The 6,908-nt window shown below is 34.5% G+C and overlaps 1 long non-coding RNA gene across 1 annotated transcript; it reads left to right on the plus strand.

The window, feature by feature from the left end:
- Positions 1-2,651: 2,651 nt before the first annotated feature.
- LOC127073761 (uncharacterized) lies at positions 2,652-4,484 on the plus strand. The gene is made up of 2 exons (XR_007785852.1): positions 2,652-3,392; positions 4,078-4,484. It is a non-coding gene; the product is annotated as an uncharacterized LOC127073761 (long non-coding RNA).
- Positions 4,485-6,908: the final 2,424 nt, after the last annotated feature.

Here is a 6,908-nt window from a genome sequence, read left to right on the forward strand (position 1 = left end):
TTCCTTCCTGGTTTGATAGACGTAGGTGAGTTTGCACCGAACTGGGTTAACAATTGCTTGTGTCACTTGCTCTATTGTTTCTTTGTCTTTTATCCTGTTTATATTTTAGTTGTTGTTCAGATATTAGTGTCGTGACATTACCTTCGACATCTCATATCTGATACCAGAATTTCAATTACCATGCTTGTGTCGCGTTGACTCAAGTCTACAATGGAACGCGCACTGGTGGCCACTTGATCTGCCACCTCAATTAATGAGGGAGATCAAGTGGTCCACGTTTTTTCTGATTATTTGAATTTCATTTTAATTGCTTTATTTTCATTAATTCATATTAATTTTAATATTGATCCAAAAAATATGAGAGTTTCACCAAAAAAATTCAAATAATTTCCTCTTTCATAATCTGAATTAAAAATATTTTTTGGATCATTATTAATATTTTTCATGATTTAATTGATTTTTCATTTGTTTTTAATTGTTTAAAAATACTTTTAAGTCTTTAAAAATTCTGAAATTTTTTCTCCAAGGTCCTTTGACCTTGTTTGACCTATGATAAATCTCATGGCCATTTATTTAGTGTTTTTATGAGGTTTTAGGAATTTGACAAACCATATTCAATTTAAATGTATTATTTTAGTATTTTTAATTTGAATAAATGTCAAATAATTTTGTTGACCAATTGTGATGACTTGTTTGTGTTTGACTCTTGTTGTTGGGTCTTGGTCAAGGTTGATTTGACTTTGTCAAGTTAATATCATTGGATTTAGGGGATTGATGGAATGTACATTCCATCTCCCAAAATGAATGGATGATATTAATTTGGTAAAAGTCTTCCTTTGACCAATTTGAGTTTTCATCTATTCCCCTCCCTCTTCATCTCATTCCCCTTCTTTATGCATTCATCTCAATTGGCCTATGATATCTCAAAGTCCTAAAGTTAGTCGATTGAAAAATTAACATGAGTATGGATGAGATTAGGCCACACCTTTTGCATATTCTTTTTGTGTGTGTTATGTTTCATGAGCATAGTCCATGGTACTATCTCTCTAACATGCATTAACATCAAAATTCTATTGTCTGACCTCAAATAGTTGTGACTTCTACATAAGTCCAATTACAATTGCTTAACATAGCGCTAAATTTGTGACACAAAAGGCATAGCATTCTAGTTAGTGAGATTGTAAGTCTCCTCTCTTTCATGGTATTATGTGGAAAATTGGCCTTTTTTCCTTCCTTTGGAAGATGTCTTGGCTCAAGAATCCATGTTTGTGATAAGTGGGTTGAGTGTTCTCCAAAGAATGTCTAAACAATGAAAAGAAAAAGCAAAACAATACTAACTTCTAACTCATTAACAACTAACTTTTAATTTTAAATCATTTACTTTAATGTCATTTAATTCTAGCTTTTATTCATTTGCCATTGTTCATATCATTCTAATTGTTTATGTTAATGCAATTTTCACTTTGTCCACTTGGACCATATTGTGTGATATTCCTTGTGTGTATACTTTGCTTTTTTGTATGGTCTTTGACCATTAATGTACATAATAACAACAAGAACCCTAAAAAACTTTTGTATGGACTATTGGCTTAATCTTGGACAAATGGACTTAGAACTTAGGCAACATTCCTATGCTAAAGAACTTGGCCAATGCCAACTTGTTGAGAAACCAAGTGCTTGCAATTTGAAACTTCATCTGATACATCATTCAAGATCCCTCTGAGTTCATCTGCAACATGATCATTATGATGTTGTTATTTTGAACCTATGACTTGTAGAATTAATGGGCTATCTTGAAGAAGATCATGGAATGGATAAGCTTGGATGTGGCTATCTTTATTTGATGCTTTTGCTCTTCAAGATAATACAATTGTGCATTTGTATGTTGCTTGATTCTAAATGTCCAAGGGAATTCTGGGTTTTTATTGACATTCTTGTCTATTGGATTGCTACCCATTTGGTTAGATCTTTTCAACTCTTAACTTTTAATTTTGTGCATAGGATTAGTCTCTTCATCTTCTCCCCATTTCTTTAATTTCAAAATCTCCCCCTCTTTCCTTTTCAAAATCTTGTTTGATTGAACTTATTTTGTTCTAACTTTGACCACTTTGTAAAAAGATAGAAACTTTGGCCTTATGCCATTGCATTTTCAAACTCCTTTTCTTAAATCAAACTTGTAAATAAACTTAACTATATTTGACTTAAACTTTCAAAAAAGCAACAAAAAAAAACTCATTCAAACCATTTTTAGGCCTTTGTGCCTTTCAAACTTAATTTTTACTAAAAGCAATGCATCCATTTTGAAATTTGTATCACGAACTACGAGGTTTTGATCCCTCATTTTTATGTCGGTACGTATGCACAAGACCGAATGTCTTGCCAAACACAAAAATATAATTAATGAATTCTTTTCTCATCCCTCATTCTATTTGTTTGTAAACATCATTTTGTTTGATTTGAAAACTTCTTACTTTTGGGTTTTGTTCATACTTTTTCCTTTTTTCCTGAAAAATAATAAAAGCGCGGTGGCGACTCTTGTTATTTAATCTCTAGCTTATCCATAACTTGATAATCATAAATTTACCGTTGCAGGCCTTAACAAAAGAGGGGTGTGTAGGCTCAAGAGGTGTGTGCGAAAAGGGATCCACTTTTGGACTTTAGTCCCAAAGGAAACGCGACCCAAGCTTCTTCATTGATACAATATATAGAGACCTTGTTCACGCACAAGACGGAAGTCTAGTTTGACTGTGCCACCGCGTTACTTCTGAACAACGTTCCAGGTCGTGCTCGCATCCTCGCAATTGATGTGTTTCAAAGCTTCATCGAACAACGTCTCTGTTTCATGTCCTGCTTCATCTTCGCGTCTGGACTCGTCGCACCCTTGCTGCTTCGGTCCAAACGATTTGCACGTCCTCCAGCTTCATCAGCCGTCGCAGTTTGAAGATTCACAATATTCGTGACATTCAGCAACAAAACGTGATTCGCTTTGTTCCATTCATCGACTCAAGGATTCAAAGGTTCGCATCACCAAATTCAACTCGATATGTTATCATGCAAGCAAACAAAAGAAGAGATGGAATCAAAGACTTATCGGATGGAACATGAATCAGATTTTTCGCTTGATTTCCAATTTATTCTTTTTCTTCTCCCTCTGTTTGATTCTGACTTCGAGTTCTTGCGTGTGTTGCAAAATCGAGCGATTCTGAGAGTTCAGAGAAAAGAGAGCTTGGAGAAATTCTGGAAAATCATCCCCTCCTTCGATGAATGATGATGACTAAGAGAATGAAGAATGAAGGATCGATATCCACTATTAAAGGTTGAAAACATAATACAAAGTGAGGAATCAAAGGATTGAAGATTGAAGTTTGTGAAGCCCCTTGAAACTGAGTAAGGTGAGCTCTTTATATCATTCACAGTTAGTTAGAAATGCCTCTTAAATTCATATGGAATTCACTACAAATGTAGACTTAGTTTGCAAATGAAAAACTATTTTTCAGTTTGTTATGCTAGCTGGAAAATTCAGTTAGAAGTTAGTTATTGATCCACTATTAGTTGGAAATTGAAATGCAATCCAAATCTCAATGTTATGCAGTTAGTTGAAGTTGTTAGGAGCTTTCAGTTATGACTATGTTTGATTATTTTTAATTTAAGTTTGTTAACTGTTAAAAAATATGTTGAAATCTTTGTGGTCTGCTGAAAGAAATTGCAAATAACTTTCTGTCAAAACTTGTGTAGGGTTGTCTAGATGTTATCATTATTCTGTTAGTATGTTAGTTGTGTTAGGATGAATGTTAGGATTTGGATGAGTTGGATAAACTATTAGTTATTAGGTTTAAATTTGTTAATTAGTTAAATGATGATATTGAAAGAATATGAGAGTCTACTGATGCATCAATTAGTTGATGTAATGTTAGTTTGATGTTATGAGTTGATTATTGAATGGTGTTGATTCATTGCTTTTGCTGTTAGATATCAGGTGTTAATGACTAGCTGAATGTTAATTCTGAATTGCATTTCTGCAACAGTGTGTTATGGGTTGTTTAGTGTAATGCTCATGTTCTACTAGCCAATTTGCAGGTTTCAATTAGGTGAAGATGCCTTCGGTTTGGATATGGTTTAAAGAGTGGAGATTTTGCTTGCATTGGAAATGGATTACGTTTTGGAATGTCTTGGAGATTGGGAGGGGCACTCATCAGCAGTTTTTGTAGAAGGAAGGCAGTATTACCAAACTGAAGAGCAGAATTAAGATCAACATCCTGTGGTTGCATTGAGAATCTGGTAGTTGTACCATGATGATAACCTCTATCTGTTATACCAGCATCCATTGAAGGTTGTACTGTAGGAACATGAATTGGTAGACTTGGGATATAGAATAGTCATGTGAACTCAGAGGAACCTGATGTTGGGCCGTACCCAAAGTCCTGTTCTGATTGTAATTTAACAGAGACTTGTCATCATACTCAATAACATGTATCCAATTCTCATATGCCTTCTTCACCAATGTGTCCATATAAACATTTTGGTTATCAGAGAGAGAATCAGCAGAGTAATATTGGTCATTGGTGATTAGGCCACTCAACTCGTAGATATTATTGAAAACAACACCATTCCTTGCACCATCAGGATATTATACATAGAGTTTTCCACTGAGGGCACAAGTCTTTGCATGTTCAACAAGAACTTCCCACATTTATTTGACATGGCTTGGAGTTTTGAATACTAATAAAGATTTATTAATAATTGACTTAAATGTTTAAATTAAAATGGACTCACATGTTAATAAAAGGCAATTTGGAACTTAAATGTTTTAGTCCTAACATAGTTTTGAAATGGATCCATATGTTAATTGCAAATTAAATGGATATCTACAAAAGTTAAATGACTTAAATGCTTGGTTTGAAATGGGAAGTTGTATTAAACTCAATTGAATTAAAATTGTGATTGAAAAAGTCTTGGATATTATTGTAAACTATGAAGTTAACCATGAATGTTAATTTATTGTGAATCAATTATGACTTTGAATAGCTTAAATTAAAAGGTCAAAATGTTAATTAAAAGTTAATTTGAAATGGTTTGAAATTGATTTTAAAACATTAATTGAAATGTCAATGGAAATTGAAAGTGAAAGTTTCAACATGGTGCATACATGAACATGAACATGAAAGCTTTTAACACCCTGGTTTCTCATAACTTTGTTAATGTGAATAGAAACAAATTAATGGAAAGTAACATAATCGACGTTGTCATCTACAAAATCTAATTATTGTATATGACATGGAAATGGTATATAAACAAGTCAAGTTAAGTTTGGAAAGATCGCAATTGGAATGTTTGAGTTTTGTTAACTAGTTGATCAAAAAGTCAACAGTTGACCAAAGTCAACTGGGAGGCATGAACTAGGGTTTCACATGATTGCAAACAGGGCATGAGTCACATGAAACACATATTGATGTATGATCCACAATGAATTAGGACATATGGGACAATGCTTCTGCCAACATCAAAAAACTCAAATCAGAAGCCTAGGCAATGTTTGAATCGTATGAAACATTAAACATGTAGGCATGCAGATGATGGATGAATCATGGTTTCTACCAATCCCATGGTGATAAATCAAGCCACATCGCACCATAGTATCATGTTTTCCCTGATTAGGGTTTCAAATGCATGGGTAAAAGCTCATAAGGTCAAAGGGTGGTTAAATCAGGAATTGGAGTTTAGATGCATAAATGAGTGTCATGATAGTAACCTTCTTGAACCAAAGTCTAAAAGAGCATGAAATTAGGGTTTCCCCTCACATGATGAGCCAAACTCCATTGCTCAATCAAAACTCTAGTATTAATTAACCACAAGCTTTGAATCTATGAGATTGTATTAACCTGGATGCATGATGCAGATGAATCTTAAGTTATGGGTCAGATGAAAAGTGAGAAGGAGAGGGCAAATTTTAGGATACGATAATGGGGCATATTCCCTAGTTATTCAGAGTATTCACCTCAATTCATAGACTTTAGCGCAATTCAAATCGAATAATTTTCAAGTCTTCTTCTCTAAAAATAACATCTCAACACTTCAACATTGCAACAATCTCCATACACTATTTTAGGTTAATCACCTTCTTATGGTTAAGCACCCATTCATGAATCAAACCTCTCTCTTTGGTTTAATCACCTCTCATGGTTAAAACCCTTTTCTTCTTTGTCTGTCTTATTAGTCTCATTGCTTAGACATACCTCTTTTTCTCCTTGCCATGTTAGTCTCATGTTTTGGAAAGCCCTTCCTCGTTTGCCTTGTTAGTCTCATGATTAGGAAAACCTTTTCCTTCTTTTTCTATTTTGTTAGCCTCATTTCTTAGACATACACCCTTTTCTCCTTGACATGTTAGTCACATGCTTTGGCAAGCCCTTCCTTGTTGGCCTTGTTAGTCCCATGCTTAGGCAAACCTTTTCCTTCTTTGTCTGTCTTGTTAGTTTCATTGATTAGACAAGCCTTTTTTTCTCCTTGCCATGTTAGTCCCATGCTTTGGAAATCCCTTCCTTGTTTTCCTTGTTAGTCTCATGCTTAGGAAAACCTTTTCCTTCTTTGTTTGTCTTGTTAGTCGCATTGCTTAGACATACCCTCTTTCCTCCTTGCCATGCTAGTCTCATGCTTTGGAAAGCCCTTCCTTGTTTGCCTTGTTAGTCCCATGCTTAGGCAAACCTTTTCCTTCTTTGTTTGTCTTATTAGTCTCATTGCTTAGACATGTCCCTTTTCCTCCTTGCCATGTTAGTCCCATACTTCGACAAGCCCTTCTATGTTTACCTTGTTAGTCCCATGCTTTGGCAAACCTTTTCCTTCTTTATCTACCTTGTTAGTCTCATGCTTAGAAAAACTCTTTAATACTTGCCTTGTTAGTCCCATAATTTGGC

This window comes from Lathyrus oleraceus, chromosome 4 (genome assembly GCF_024323335.1).
Source record: "Lathyrus oleraceus cultivar Zhongwan6 chromosome 4, CAAS_Psat_ZW6_1.0, whole genome shotgun sequence".
NCBI lineage: Eukaryota > Viridiplantae > Streptophyta > Magnoliopsida > Fabales > Fabaceae > Lathyrus > Lathyrus oleraceus.